General features: G+C 37.0%; 1 protein-coding gene across 1 annotated transcript in view; it reads right to left on the bottom strand.

Moving 5' to 3' along the window:
- Window positions 1-11,847, bottom strand: part of LOC113492555 (beta-1,4-glucuronyltransferase 1) — a 61,749-nt gene extending 49,902 nt beyond the window's left edge. Inside the window, exon 1 of the mRNA XM_026870055.1 lies at window positions 11,608-11,847. The gene's annotated coding sequence lies outside the window, so the exon portion shown is untranslated. The remainder of the gene's footprint in view (window positions 1-11,607) is intronic.
- Window positions 11,848-16,108: the final 4,261 nt, after the last annotated feature.

The raw sequence follows: 16,108 nt of genomic DNA, 5'->3' as shown, positions 1-16,108 counted from the left end.
GTCTTTTTCTGTAATTGAACATCATTTGTTAGAGTGTTTCATTGTTCTGTACCCTCTTGCGCTATACTCGACACGAAATATGAACGATCTTATAATGATGTAACGCCTGTCAAACCGAATTGACGCGCGAACAAAAGGTCACGGACATACATAAAAAACTTAGTCATTAAGAGTTAGAAAATACAACAAGATATGAGCACGAAAGTTTCGAACAAGACTGATCCAACATAGAACAAGTGTGATCCAACTAGACGCATTATAACCAAGGTAGAGAACCGCTTATATGGGCGTAAACTCATATAGAGTTGGATGTAGTAAAAGGAAATTAATTTACGTAACTCTGTCCATGTGGTCGTTGTCCAACAATCTCGTTTCCTTAAGTTAATCACAATATAAATGACTCACAATGGCGAAGGTCGTCGGCCCGACGTTGAAGCGAAGCCGCGGCAAATTGATGCTTCTTTAAGGAAGTTCCAAGAACCGCAACAAGTTACAAAAAAGGCCCTGCCGACCACTGCCAGAATCACGATTTTAATCGCGCTAAAGTGTAATGGGATACGCGCATATTCTTTTATGTTTTTTATTATCTTTTTTACGACAGTCGTAGGTAAATATTTAGATCTTCACATGACTCAAAACATGGTCTAAGCTCAAAGCAATCAACATGAATGACATCACAAAGTCAATGTTTACTTACACCGTGTTTTATAAATGTGAATGTACTAAAAGTACCCAATATTGACCTTTACTTAGCGTAAATAAAATATAGGACCGTCTACCCCATGGAATGTGTTAGGGGACACCTAATACAAACAACTGAATAATTAAACGTCTAACTACCAATCATGTATACGAATAAATAATAAGGTGATTCCAAAAATTGCTCCTTTAATGTGGCTTGTTTAAGTGCGTCATTTTCTAGACAATTTATTATGAGCCACCTCACCCAGCGGATCATATTTTACACTCATAAATTTTTACAGTACCGTAGTAATTACTCGGCGCTCGGCGTAGATGCTCTAATTGATTTGTGATCCTATTAGCTCATCGTCCGCCTATAAATCCCATTATGGATTATAAAGCACGGGAATATAAAAGTTTGTTGGGCCTAAATCAACTGAGGCTTCCGTCAGATGGAGACCAGAAGAAAAATAAATGATAAATCATGAAGCATTTTAAAAGACCAATTTAGATTTAAATAGAACACAATGCCAGATGTGCTACTTGGCCTATGCTGGTGAGTACCTAAAAATAATGTAAGTAGTCATAAAACTAAGAATACCTTCACGTAGGGTTTTATAGCTTATCGATTGACACGTTTGTTGTAAAAGCTAGAGGACTTTTTATTTTAAGTAATTGAAATATGAGACACGAAATAAAAACAGATGTTACAACATAATCGTAATAATGTAAGAAGCGAGAAGTGGACAATGTAATAACAAAATCACTTAGCACATAATTCACGTTTTTTTCTGTTACTTTGCAAAAGTGTTATTTTAATGGCGGAGTAAGAGGATGTTACATCGCGGTCCAGTGACCTGACAAAATCTAGCCACGAGCTAACATTCGTTTTTATTACTTCATGCTTGCTTGCATCAAGATATTCTATCTCTTCAATGTCAAGCTTCATTTGGCGAATAATTATAGCCGTCATTTATTAAATTGCGATTTGATTGTTACATTAGAGGTGCAGCATTTTCGTTAATGAATCAGACTCTTGTGATCAAATTAAAATGTAGGACAACGATATCTCACAGCTTCTAGATACAATACATAGCAAGAATACTTTGGCAAGAATGATGTCATGCAAAAATATTATACGGTTCTCATGTCGCATTACTGATGAAGATTTGAGTATGGTTATTTAAATGAAATTCTATCAATGGAATTCAAGCAAATATTTTACAAGATTTGCCAACCGGTCGACAGTATAAAGTTGAAGAAAATAATAAAAATATTTTACAAAATTAGAAAGCAACCGTAACTTATGATATGGTATATACTTATATATTTCCCAAATCAGATGAAATAATTTTGATTCACTATTAAATAAAGAAACATGAGTCCACCAACCAGTTTCAAATAAAACCTTGATTTCGACGTAAACTAGAACAGAACTCATTTTAATACAGTATGTAAGTACCACAAAAAGCCGAGAATGCCGCTCAAATATACACAAACTATGTAAGCGATGTGAATATAGTAAATGATCAATACGACATAATTAAAGCGGTAATTATTCCAATTGAAATGCAGTACAACACAAACGCATTCAAGGACGACGGCAGCGGCGATACGAAAGCGCAATGCGCAACAATTGTACCCACACGGTCAAACTTAATGGCTGTTCAATGAGTCTAGATAGACTGTCTATAAAACAGATTGGTCACACCAAGTAATTGCGTGGGTCAAGGCGATCTGTGATATATATTTTGTGGTTGTGACTCAGGAACGCTGACATTCCTCCGTAATCAGTCGATTTACGTTAGCATGGAAACAAAACTGTTTTCTTATATCCTTTTAGAATGGTAAATGCGGCCCCATTTATTCCTTGGTTCTCCTAACTGTTATCTTTGAAAGCTGTTTAAATTGTGAGGAATTTTACGTTGGTGTCGATGAATAATTTAGCTTAAAATCTAAAATTACTAACGTGTTTAGCGTTAGTGTTAACGATACTTTAAATCAAGTTTTAAGTAGAATAGTGTTCTGTGGATAAAAGGCGAACTAATGGGTTTAACGAGTAGGCAGAAGAGGGACAAGCATTAACACTCAGATATGTAAAATCTGTTTCAGTGGCTGAGAGGAAGTTATATCAATGGCTTCCGTATCGCTGGAATATAAATCGCGCATTTCAGTAGGTACATTGAAATAGTGTTTAAAACCGTTCGTTCCGCCGGAGTATTTCGTAAACACTAAATTTGGAACAATTCCAAGTATTTAACCTGTTCTCCAATGTTCCGCTTGCCATTTGTACGGATGCATTCAAAACGATCTTTTGAGTAATATCTGCAATGTGACCTATTGCAGTCTAAGGAATTCGTTAGAATGGGACATTGTTGTTGTACATTAAACTGTATAATTTGAGATCTAAATTCCAAGCGAAGTAAATGTAATATCGGACCACTTAGCTTTGTTATTTGAAACGTAGTTACTGGTAGATTTAAAAATGATTTGAATATAATACGATCCTTGACGATTTGCAGTTCAGTCATGATTTTATGATTCTTGATGTTCATCATGAATATAAACAGCTATTGATTCATGATTCATCGAATTGGGATCTGGCTTTGTTTTCTATAGAATCATCGTAGCACTCACAAATTAGGTTTTTACAATAAGACGCTTAAGAAGTTGGATTATAAAAACATGGAAAATATTTTATCAAACGATATTATGAAAACTATATGATTGATGTGATAATTTACTCTCAGAAAGACTGTTTTGACAGTAACTCCAAAAGTATCTCCAATTGCTTAACAGTCTTGTCTATATTAAAATAACTGCAATTATATTTCAAGTACTGCTACTTTCATCATTTATCTGTCAACCGTCAAATACTTATCCTTATATCTGATCATAATCTGGTTTGTAATGGCAGTCAGTAATGTCATTATTCATTCAGGTGGACGCTAAGTGGGTCTCCACGCCCTTGTCGCTCCACTCTCAGTATTGAATGTCATTGTTTATTCGATTTACCTATTGTGTTTCAATCAGCAATTTGTTACCGAGATTATCGGATGTTGGAGGATAGTTTTTACCTGTTTCTCTTGGACTGCGATGGATTGTCAAAATAAGGCCAGTCATCGCGGGGTCAAGGCACCCGTCTTAACGTTACTTTAGTGCAACATACAAAGTGAGCCTGACGCTAACAGCTTCCTTCATTTCTTCAGCCAAGTCACGTTCCGTTCTACCTTGTATTTGGAAATAAAGATAACACAAATTTCAACCATAAAGATTAAGACGAAATCAACATTATAGTTTACTTTTACATTTCTTTATCTGTATTCCTCTCTCTGAGAAGATTAAAATTTTAAAATTTTGTCGATAATTTTCAGTTTAAATAAATTGTTTTACCTTAAGCCGATACAGCTTATTTAAAACGAAAGCTTTCAAGGATATCAGGTATCTGTTATAGGGCTTCCTGCTACCCACAACACGAACTCTGTTTACTTGTCTCGTTGAGAGCATTTAATAGGTTTTTGGTTACTGTATTCCAGAGGCCCGAGTAGAAGTTATTCCGTGGAAACTTAATATTCCAAGCTATTTTAATCGCCGTTGACTTGTTATTGAGTGTTGACTCGAGTATCTATATAAAATGAATGCGAATTGTAATTTGATGGCTGTTCGTAAGCACGGTGACTCTCGCCTTCAGTTCTTCCGTTCATTCAATTCTTTTAGTGATCATTTTACTGCCTATTCATTTGTCAGCTGCAAATACTTGGTATTCGTTTATACTGATTTACCAAAATTAATGTTTGTACTGTTTTTAAAGGCCTCGAAACTATTTTAGCTCTGCAAAAGTGTTTTTCATCAAATTATATAATACACTTTTTATCACCACCGTCTGGCTTTTTCCTGTTTCCAATGACTCGTAGGTACATGTAGTTCTGATCAATGACGTACGCAAGCTGCGCGTAAGGTATGTATGAATCATAACCCCTTTTTATTCCTTTTATCGTGAGCTGGGAATTCCCACGAGTTTATAGCTTCAGGCTTCGATTTCAAGTTCGTAGTAAAGCTTATTTAATGACCGCAACAGTTTGTTTTTATTTAGATTTGTGGAATAGAATGAAAAAAATATGGCGCAGCAATTTTGCGGATTGCGGTCGTCATCCGTAGCTTTTAAGTTATTCGATGAAATGAAGCACGAACATGCGCTAATCCTTTCTAAAACCCGAAGTGGTTTTTGACTGGAATGTGAGTGAGTGCAAGTTGTGTTACTTTGTTCGAGGCATTAGCGAATCGTAAAAAGGCCTTCATTAAATCATCGCGGGTGGTCAGTGTTGAGGTAAGTCAGGTCGATTGTCGAAGGAACACGGTTTTGCAGTAAAATGGGCGAAGCTTTGGCGCGACGCCAGCGTTGCATCGAAACGATGTGACTTTACAGTACGCGACTAATTAAAAGACCGCTATAATCGCACATGTGGATACTCGCTTCACACTTCTGATAGATTGTATTGTTTCTTTGTAATATTAAATGACTCATGTATAGACAGCTCTTGAGTAAATTCTGTGAGAAAGTACTACAATATGCATGCATGAGTTCCAGTTAAGTATCTATTGTTGGGTAATATTTTTCAAGAGGTTATTTTGACGCCAGCTTGTGTAAATCAAGCTAAAATGTGGTTATGACGAACTCGCCGCAATCAAGAACGCCGAATATAGTATTGTTGCACATACCGTATTTGAATGTTTGCCTTTTCTTTAAAGAAAGTTGACTTTGGCCTTATGCCATGTAAACGTGAAAAACAGGTGAATGTAAAAATGGTTGCCAAGAACTAAGAGGGAATCAGACAAATAAATTACAAATGAAAACATTGATAGCAATGTTATTTTTCTCTTCACTACAATATACTTTACTCAGTCTATGTACAGGATAATCTAAATAAGTCTTCGAACTAAGTAATAAACATTTTACTCTTAACACTTAATAAAATTAATGCCCATTCCTGTAGCTTACATAATCGCTCAAGCAGTCAGGGAGTCGGGTTTATTTATAGTGGAACTCGTTTGAAATGTACTATTTGAGTTGTTTTGAGTAAAAATAGCGTGTCTATCGGGTGCAGTGGCGCAACGGGCGCGAATCTGTAAGTCGATCACCGCACGCCGTCGACGGCGGTGGCGCCGCGCACGCACTCACAAATGCAAAGGGTAAAGAGCCATAGGAATGCCACTAGCCCGGCATCGGCAGTCCGGCCAGCCCAGTACCGTTGCTTACATACAGTTTAAAACATTAAAATAAATGATTACGCTTCAGTATTGTCAAATTGCCTGCATTGTTATGAAGATTGAAATCACAGTATTTCTTAAGACAAATGCTAGCTTCCTTCTTATTTTAAATTTCAATTTTCAAGCAAATCTTCTTATTAGGTTCGGATATAATTTATCGGTTAATAGATACTCATAAAACCTTCTAAATCGTCGATATCACCTCATCGATACTAAAAAATAAACAGCCTATCTAATTACCGAACGCTAAGTATATTGGAAGTTTGTTTATCACCACAAGTCGATACAGACGGGTGGTAATTAGTAGGAGAGCTTACGTCGATAGGTAAGCGGAGCCGCGGCGCGAACGTATATCCTCTCAAGTTACTGTTTCAATACAGACACGTGTCTTTACCCCAGTACGTAATGCTTGCTTTGTTACAGAGGTTAAGACTCTTGTTTTGTAATAAAATACTAATGGCTTATGCTGAGCCTGTTTTCTTAGAGATTTTATCTGCAGACGGTAATGCCTGTAAAACAAAGCACGGGTATTTTATATAGGGGTGTTATTGAGGTTAAACGGCGAAATTTTTTAAGAGCTAGTTTAAATAAGCTCTGAAGATTAAAATACTGGTTTTATATAAAACGATTTAGGGAAAGAAGAATGTTTTTTTTTTTCAAATAGCCACATACTCTGAAGTCCCTTTAAACTACACCTAGTCCAATACACTGTAGGTGTGCAAGTCAATAATAATTCAAGGATCAAAAGAGCAACGAACCGTTTTATTGGTCTCGTGGTTGATCATGTGAAACTTCAAGAGGCCTTGGTTTTGTTTCGCTTGAGAAGATTTTATTGGGATTTTCTGCTAGGCAACACAAGCTCACTTTTTATACTTCATTTGTACGATCAAACAAATGAAAAGCTTTACAATAGCGAGCGTCTACGAGAAAATATTTTAACGATAATGTCCCCGGAAAAAATGTCAGACAGAAAACCAGCGTCTGTTCCAAAAATACTTCGCTTAAAACAACGGAACACCGGTAGACGTAGGTCAAGATTTGCCGCTGCGCGAGACAACTTTTGCATGCGCGTCGACAATTTAATTATAAACTTGTGACAACACAGACTGTCACACATTCTATAAAACCTTCTTTGATTTTCGTTTGACTGCAATAATTATGAAAAAGGAATAAAACGGGTAGTTGTTTTGTTTTACGCAAACTGGTTTCTTTAAATTCTTAATTCACAACGATTATCGTACTGATAATTCCATCCAAATCCGTTTAGCAGTTTTTGCGTTAAACAGTAGCAAACATCCGTCTATGCACACCAACTTTCTTATATTTGGTGCGTTTTATTTAAGTTTTGAATGATTAATATTTACTTTAGGAGGAGTAGGATATAAATGGATACAAATAAGCATATAAAGATATATAATTGCTTTATTAACGTTATACCTAATATTTCTCACGGGGCCAGATTATTAATTACTGTTCGAGTATGGTCGCTGGTGCGAATGCCGCATACCAAGACTTTTATTGCTAACTAGGAATTTATTTACAACGTCGTAAGCGAGCTTTTGTTATACAAATGTAATGTAACAGTACCGTTGATAGATTCTGATTAACGTCTCGACTATTGCACTCCTGGGACCAGTAGATGCACGTACGCTTTGGCCAATTTGTAGTTATGGTGGTACAAACTACAACTCGAATACATACAATCAGGTATTCGAGAAAACGAGGTATTTGTACTTGTGAATGAATTGCTTTGTTCAGTTACTTTTTTTAATTCTCCTTCTACAGAAGATTAAACTGCCTTTGCCCGTCTTCTAATAATAACAAGTTTCTAACTGAAAAATACTTGTTAAAATATATTTTTTATCTTCTTTAAGTATTCAGCCTTAAATAATACTCCATAATAATTATAATTTTACGAATGAGCTTGCAATTTTTTTCGTTTGACAACTTTCAAAATGTCTACAAGCACCGCGTAAAACTTTGGCGTGGGTAAAAACAATACTGCACACGCTATTAACGTTGCATGCGCTTGTGTGAAGCCTTGTCGAGCTGACGGTGCTAAAGGCTCTAAAATAAGTTATGGCTAATTCCCGGCTTCACTTGGTGGCGTGGAATTCAACGCGCCGCATTGTACTGACTTATCTAAACACCGGCCGGACACTGAATGCTGTTGCCTAGCACGCATAACCTCGCTTTTTATCAGTTGTGCTTTTAGCTATACTGAATGTGATGTATTACAGTTATTGTTTCCACAGTTTTTATGAATGAATTGAATGGATGACAGATTAAATACAGATAGATTGAAAGAGTTTGGCTTTGAGTATGTGCATTTTTTATTGGATTTTAATAATAATTGCATTTGAAAATTGATCTATTATCTGAAAAAAATCATATAAGCTGAAAACATTCTGTATGCATGACTCAAAGGCATTATTATTTTATCATCATATATAAAAAGGTTAAAATAATATCGGATCGTTTTTAAAGCAGATTTAATTTTACTTGCAAAAGCAAGTCATTAGCAAGATGAAATATCGCTTACTTTTACCCTCTACAAGCCATAAATTCATCATGTCGATGTCCTAGCCATGCATTTCATTGAAACGGAAGGGTGGGGTCAACGCGACCAGTTTAAAACAAACCCTTAAACCAATTACAATTTCATTCTAGTGTACGCGCTCGCCCCGTTTGGAGCGGTCACGTTTACCTGGTCGTGTCACTTGGATGAGCTTATGAATAGAGCCTGTTCTTTGTCCAGAACACGCTAAGAATACAGTCTGCAGACAATTGTGCGAATTGTAACGCTTCAATGTGCGTACATAAACGACACGCCAGTAAAAAGTTTATGGTTTTTTAAATAAGTCGCCGTCGATTACAGTGTGTTTATCTGAGTATAATCGATTTTAAGGACGTAGAAATGATTGATTTTATGTGTAAATGCTAATCGTTTTGGTTGTGAGTGACCATTACGATATTAACTCTTTAAATATTCAATCAGCGTGCCTGAAGCAATTCACTTTTAAGTGCTATTGGTTATACATTGTACTAAATATGCTTTTAAACATCAATAATTTTACGTGAATACATGTTTTGCGCCTAACAAAAATGAAGACTGCCAAAAATTTTGTGTTGTCTTTTGTTTGACATTGATTCTAAAAACCAGCATCTTATCTCATAAACAAGTTAGACACGTATGTGCAATGACTGATACAAAAACTGGCGCTTTTTATTACGCGTTGCTCCAAAAAGTTTCTATCGCGTGCATTATAAATCAAAACTTTCTTCGTGCACTCAAAATGACATCTGTTTGACTTTCAGCTATACATGTTTTCATGTGTTTGGTGTTCGTCTGGTCCATTGTGTGTCCTGGCGGCTGGCGGCTGGCGGCTGGCAAGTTCCGAGTGTACATTCTGTCGCCGTGTGTGCCGGTCTATTGATTTAGACCAGGCAACTGAGGGGCGTGATTCAACCGTATCGCTGGGGTATGGCCGCGAATTCATTAGGGAATACATTCAAGGCCATGGCTTATGAATAGAAATTATAAGTTATTCCTTGCGACTTACATTCCTAAGTACTTTTTAATTTATGAAGTCTTAAATAAAGGTTTTGCATAACATTGCACTTTGTAACGAAAACACCCAAGATGCAAAAAATACAACAGTAAAGAAAGACCAAACAAACTTAAACGAAAGAGTTTATTCTTTGTTACGCATACAAAAAAGAACTTTGAAGAACAAAAAACTGCTAACCTTAAACTAACAAGTAGCAGCAAAAAGTGCTTTAGCTCGCACGAAACGCCCCTTAAGGCAGGACCGGCGGCGTGAGAAACTGAGAACGTCAGTTGAGCGACTTCAAAGTGGATGTCTAAGCAAGCATGTAACGACACTGTCATCACAGCCCTGAAGCTGGGAGTACCACATTACAACACCAGGGTTATTATTTAATAGCGTGTTTATTTTAACGATTACAATCCGTCACGTCATATCATACCACATGTTATTATGTATCGATATCTGCTGGACACTTCACACGACATATCGTTCGGTTTTCTATTAATTATTACTGCGCTTGTTAATTCGTTTAATTTGTAATTGATTATCACGAATTTACGCGATTGTAATGATGTGAGTTTCTATCGCTCATTATAAACTTATGTGTAAACTCAATTCCATAGCAGTCGTGCAAAAACACAAAAAATAACGTCAAAAGAGATAAATTTATGTTTAGTTTTCTTTGTGTGGAAGCATTTGTTTGGTAAAACTCCTTATTATCATCTGCTTTTTAATTTCTACACCATCTTATTCCTGCGGTCTATACACGAACGCTATTTACTCATTAAAAACAGATATTTACTCAAAGTCCCTGATTTGAAGGCTGAACAGTGAACAGCCAAGCATTACTATTATCCTAAGCGCACTTAACTTGATTTATTATACTTCATAATATATTTAACTTTTTACTAAAATTCTGCCTAAAGCGGATGCTTTGAAAACTCCTTTATGGTATAACCCTTTATGCGAAAGACTTTAAATTTATCTCCTTAAATAAACTCCTTTTTCCCTTGTATGAATTCCTTTTGATGCGTTTTGCTTTGCTGCTTACCGTTTTTTATGGGGTATGTATATTATGGTGTTTTATGGGATATTTATATGAATCTGCCCTTATTCCAACTTATGTATGTATTTAAATGAATAAAACATTACAGTACTTGGCACTAGAACTCATAATGCAGAAAACATAAAGTTAGAATTTGCGAGGTCAGGTGCATTAGATTCTCTCTTCGCAAGTGGAATGCAACTATACGGTCAGGTGAAATCTGTTTGTGCTATATCCATATTTCTGCTAGTACATCCAAGACCATGTCAATCTTTTGGTATTGTATAGAAATTGACTCACGGTTTTTAAAGGCAATACAAAATACCAAACCTTACTGAAAAAATGATTGATTAAAACAGCTATTAAACATTAAGAATTCGAATTCTTTTCGCTTAAACAGTGCAGTAAAGCTTTCATGAAAGTTGATACTTTTAAAGTTACTTTTGGAACGTGTTTCACAAGTCAGTGAAGCAACTCGCAGGCATCGTTATAAATGTCTTAGATGCTTAAGATATCGTTGTGTAATCAAATAGAATGTCATCTGATTTGACTTCGCTTTATTTAACTTTCGACGCATCATCGCGACCTTCATTCAGGTAAATTACTGTTCTTTCCTTGTTAAGGAAGTTCGTATTAGATATTTTTTTGGGTTATTTCAAGTTATGGTAGTCTATAGTAGCCCTTTTGCTTTAGGCTATTTATTTATTTTATTTTCGCATTCATAATAAACTCAAACGACTCATCGAGGAAGTGTGAATGATGTTATGACGATAAGCTGTCCACATGTGTACACATCATTACTGTTTCAATGAACAGTGACTCTCTAGAAGCTGAGTGATTGATAAAAAACATACGTTTTCACTTTCGCTGAGATCTTAATTAAATATCGTCGAGATCACTAAGTGTCACGAACGGCACCTTTACGGCACCGAGTATCGTAACTGGTCTCACTGACAACTCTACACGAGAGCGAAATAAGAGGCCAAACCCCCGGGACACATCCTTCCCACGAGATAGAAAGTAAAGATAACTTTAAAGCATTTAAAACATTAATAAACTTACCGGAGTGCTATGTTTATTTTTCCACCCACAAATGTACAAAACCCGCATTTGCGTGGTTGAACAGCCCGCAATCGTTCCGTTACACGGCGGTTGTATGCACTATCCGAAAATACATGAGATATAAGTCGGCGTTATGCACTAATATGTTTAAACTTGCGATGAGGCAAGTTTTTGTAATGCACATGTACCGAAGCGACACAGGCGGGCCCGGCGGTGGCGCGCGACAGACTGGTGTGGGAGACCATACCGCCAGCCTCGCTCGGCGGCGCGGCGCGGCTCGCGAGCGACGCGTCGCCGTTCTGGGACGAGGGACCGTGAAAGAAGGGCCACAACCCGACTGCGTTTTTTGTCCCGTCTAAGATTAGCAACAAACACCGTCTGGCTGGGACCATTCAAAGGGGTTCAAATTGGGCACTCCTGCCGACACATCATTCACTGTACCGCAGCAAACAGACGGCTCCGATGTTTATATTTAGATGCAAAAACTGAGCATGACTAAAATTATTACGTGAATTATTATCTGATCGTAGACTACATAAATAACTCGACATGTTTTAATTAAGAGATACTAACCAGAATCCGTTGTACGAGTTAAACAAGCAAACAATCGTCTGGGGCAAGTATCGTTCTCTTAAACAAAGTGGGTGTTGCAAAAATGCTAAAGCGTTCGGAGGGTCAGTCGGGATATAATGTAGAGATACAAATGTGCCATTCAACGAGAGGCGGATTGTGTCAGACTTCCGGGATTGCTGGCTTAGGAGCCACGACGTAATGTAATAGAAAACGTATTGCACAATTTCCTGATCTTTTGGAACGGCACTAGATCGAATCGTATTTTAACAATAAAACAGATGCACCGTGGCTGCAACTTAGGAACAATATTTTATAACAGCTATCGTAAAGTCCGTTTTATGTATGTGCCAAGTAAATATGAATGTATTTTGCATTTATTGGCTGTAAAACAAGTCTTAGGGCGACTTAATAGGGTTCCGCGAAGTTCGGCTTAATATTAAAGGACAATCATTAAAATGTCTCTTGTTTTTTTTGTTGGAGATTTAAAAACCCCCACGGGCTTTTTTCTACCTTACCTATTTAACGTTTATTTTGTTTCTTTACTAATTTATTAGGTAAACTTGGCTCATTACAAACTATCTTACAGTCGAAGAAGAAAAAAGCATCAAAACTCATCCGGACAATTTTTGAGTAAAAAAAAAACAGCAGTATCTGAATCACATTACAAATGGTTGATATTTCTGTCACCCAAATGTGTATGTCAGTATGACAGTAGTGACCATTGTGTGTACTCGCGATATTTCACTAGAATTGATACCACATGCCGCTTGCTACGTATTTGGTATTAGATATGCGGTGACCGCAACTGACTCCCGCTTCCTGCCGCGAACCTCTGACAGTGTATCTGTTACACAAGATTGGTATTGTTCGCGATATGATCCTTTCAAATTATTGTTTTATATTAAAGGGCATTGATCTCAGAATCAGTTTTGATGAACGACTTTGATGCGTTTATTTTCAGAATCGGCGATGCTCTTATATTTCTTATATTATACGATCGATCGCTCATTTTGTTTTTTATCAATTAATTATTTTAATTTAGAGAATTGTGATTTGTGTTGTCGTTGAGGATAATATGTTAAAAACTGATTAAATTATGTAAAACCGATAGTTTTACAATATTAGTATGCTGGATAGTGTTAGAATATACAAACCTTAAGAATAACTATAAATTCGCAAATTTGAGAGTGTATTTGTATGTGTTTGTGTGTGTGTATGTATGCATGTGTTGCTTCTCCACGCTAGCATCGTTTGCATCTGTAACCTACATCCATGCAGGCGGGGCCGCACGCAAGAGCTTGTATTTTCGCCAACCAGTCAAAAAATAACTGCAAAAGTAATTTGAAAGCTAAGCATTATTTATTGCCAGCCTACAAATTAAAACGAATGGCCTGATTCAATGAAAACATCTGATAAATAATGATTGTAATCAGAAACCGTAATTCATTGTTGTATGGCGTGATCAAATTATGCTTTCAAAATATAACTTTTATATTTTAATTTTCATTAAGTTTCCTATACATCAGGTATCGTATACAGTTTTTGGTTTCTAATTGATTGATTTTCGGCTCGCGCGTTGCGTGGTAACACCTACCGAATGTGTAAAAGGCGACTCTTTTACTGACACCACTGTCTCCTGCTCTATACCTGGGCCAAATTTTCACAGATGACAAAAGATACAAAAGCGTCTAAATAATTATATATTTTAGGAAGCGATAATATACGAATATCATGATGTTAATGCTACGGAAACCGTCCTGCACGAATCGACTCGCACTTAGTCAGCGTTTATGTTCAACATATCTACAGACTCGGCGTTTGACCTTTGTATATAAAAAAAAAAAAAACAAAAAGAATGCATTTAACAGCGAAAATTTTGGTATTACCTGTCAATTTTCAATAACTAAATTCCTCAGAAGTAATCTGTCTAAATTGTGTGTATCGGGCGTCCTTATTGAACATAACATGCAACCGAATTCGGTTCGTTTAAGGTAAAGTAGTGAAAAAATCGCCCTAATTTAATTGTACTATTTATATAATATACTGTACTGTTACAAAATTTTGGTGTACCGGGTTCACCCGCTATTAAATTTGTCTCGAGCGAAACTGTTTATTGACCCGATTCGGCGAATGACTAATAAGTCAAAAAACTACGCTTCGGGGTTTAGTTCAGTATTGGTTTACGAATATGAGGGAACGGCATTGAAAAACATGGATCATGAGGGGATACTGCCAAATATGGACGTGTCTTGAAGGTACATATGCAGGTGTGGAAGGGAGACAACGCTCTACACTTTGTATTCTGTGACCCTCTTCCAAAACCGCAGTAGGTAATATTTCTTTAACAGGTGATGCATCATATTCTCCGTCCCTCTTCCACAACCGGTCAAGCGCAGTAATATTACTTTAACAGATGATGTCCTTATTGTTTATTCTTTCATTAACAACATGTTTTATGCAGCTTTGTTCTGACGGCGACTAGTCTTATCTTTTCTAAGTTCTTGTGATTATCATTGGTTCGTCAGCGATAAGGTTGTAATGCAGCTTAGTAAGACTAGATAAGAGGTCCTTTGCAGGATTTTTTAAATACTTGACGTGTACATTTCTGAATACTGTTGAGACTGGTCAATCAAGAGTGGCTTCTAAATATCGAAGGACGATGTACGATTACTAGTTCTCTACTATTTGCCAGTTGCGGTCAAAGTTATGGTTGGTACTATATTTTGGCAAACAGCAACAGAAAATAGGTCATCAGTTATACTCATATTGTCAAAATGGTTTATAAGCGTCATAAAGTGATTTGCTTAAATAAGAGTTCAGATGTAAATGAGATAAAAATCAGGTGAGCCGGTACGTCAGAGTATAGAGATAAATACTGGATCAGTTTAACAAATAAATAAGATGTTAATTTTTAATGCGACACTTTGTATAACTAATAAAACAACACTCGAAATAACTGTTGTGTAAACAAACATGTCGAATGATAAACATAATTATTTATTGTACTCATTACAAATACTAATATACACAATTGTTTATTTAACAATGGTTAACACACGTGTCTTTATCAGGATAGACCGAGTAGTGTCGGACCCCAATCATCGGCCTAGCCTTTCCGAACTAATGTTAGGGTCGGCTTCCAGTCTAACCGGATTCAGCTAATACCAGTCTTTTACAAGGAGCGACTGCCTATCTGACCTCCGATACCCAACCCGGTAACCTGGGCAAAACGATATCCCTTGGTTAGACTGGTTGTCAGGCTTTCAAGCTTCTGACTACCTGTAACGACTGCCAAAGATGTAGGAATAACAGCCGGGACCCACAATTTAACGTACCTCCCGAAACACGGAGGAACTCGTTATGACAAGGATGGTCACCCATCTACGTACCAACCGCGTCAAGCGAAGCTTATGCTGTAATCGATTTACTTATGCAGTTATAGCATAGCCACGAGCTCCTCGGACCGGGTTTCGGACCCCACTAGAGTCCTTAATCATGTCGGGCCCACGGGCTGAACATGCAATCATCAAGTCCACCTCACCAGTCACTACATTACACCGTCCATGCCTGTTCTTCTATAGAGCAGGGGTAGGTCCAAATTCGTCAAATTCTCAACAAGACCTCTGTATGTTGAATCTGTGTACCCGTGTACGCCTTTAAACAGGGTCTAAAGAAGTAACCACTTCTAAGAGTGCAGATGATAGAATGAAAAATATAGTCTCTGCCAACTTTTTTTTCTGTTAGGGACTTTCTACCGCTGTGGTATTACTTGTGGGTAATTCCCGGGGGTTGAGAAAGTAGAGTAAGTTGTACCGTATAAGCTTTTCTAAAATTTCAACCCCTGCGAGGGCGAGTCGACACTGGCCGAGGTGAGAGACTTGTAGCAACTAAAAAAACAACTCGATTGCGACGTTGTCAGTTGGACCGC

The sequence above is a fragment of the Trichoplusia ni genome, chromosome 4 (assembly GCF_003590095.1).
Source record: "Trichoplusia ni isolate ovarian cell line Hi5 chromosome 4, tn1, whole genome shotgun sequence".
NCBI classification, from domain to species: domain Eukaryota; kingdom Metazoa; phylum Arthropoda; class Insecta; order Lepidoptera; family Noctuidae; genus Trichoplusia; species Trichoplusia ni.
Note: the sequence above shows the minus strand (reverse complement) of the source record. Positions and strands in the feature narration are given on the sequence as shown.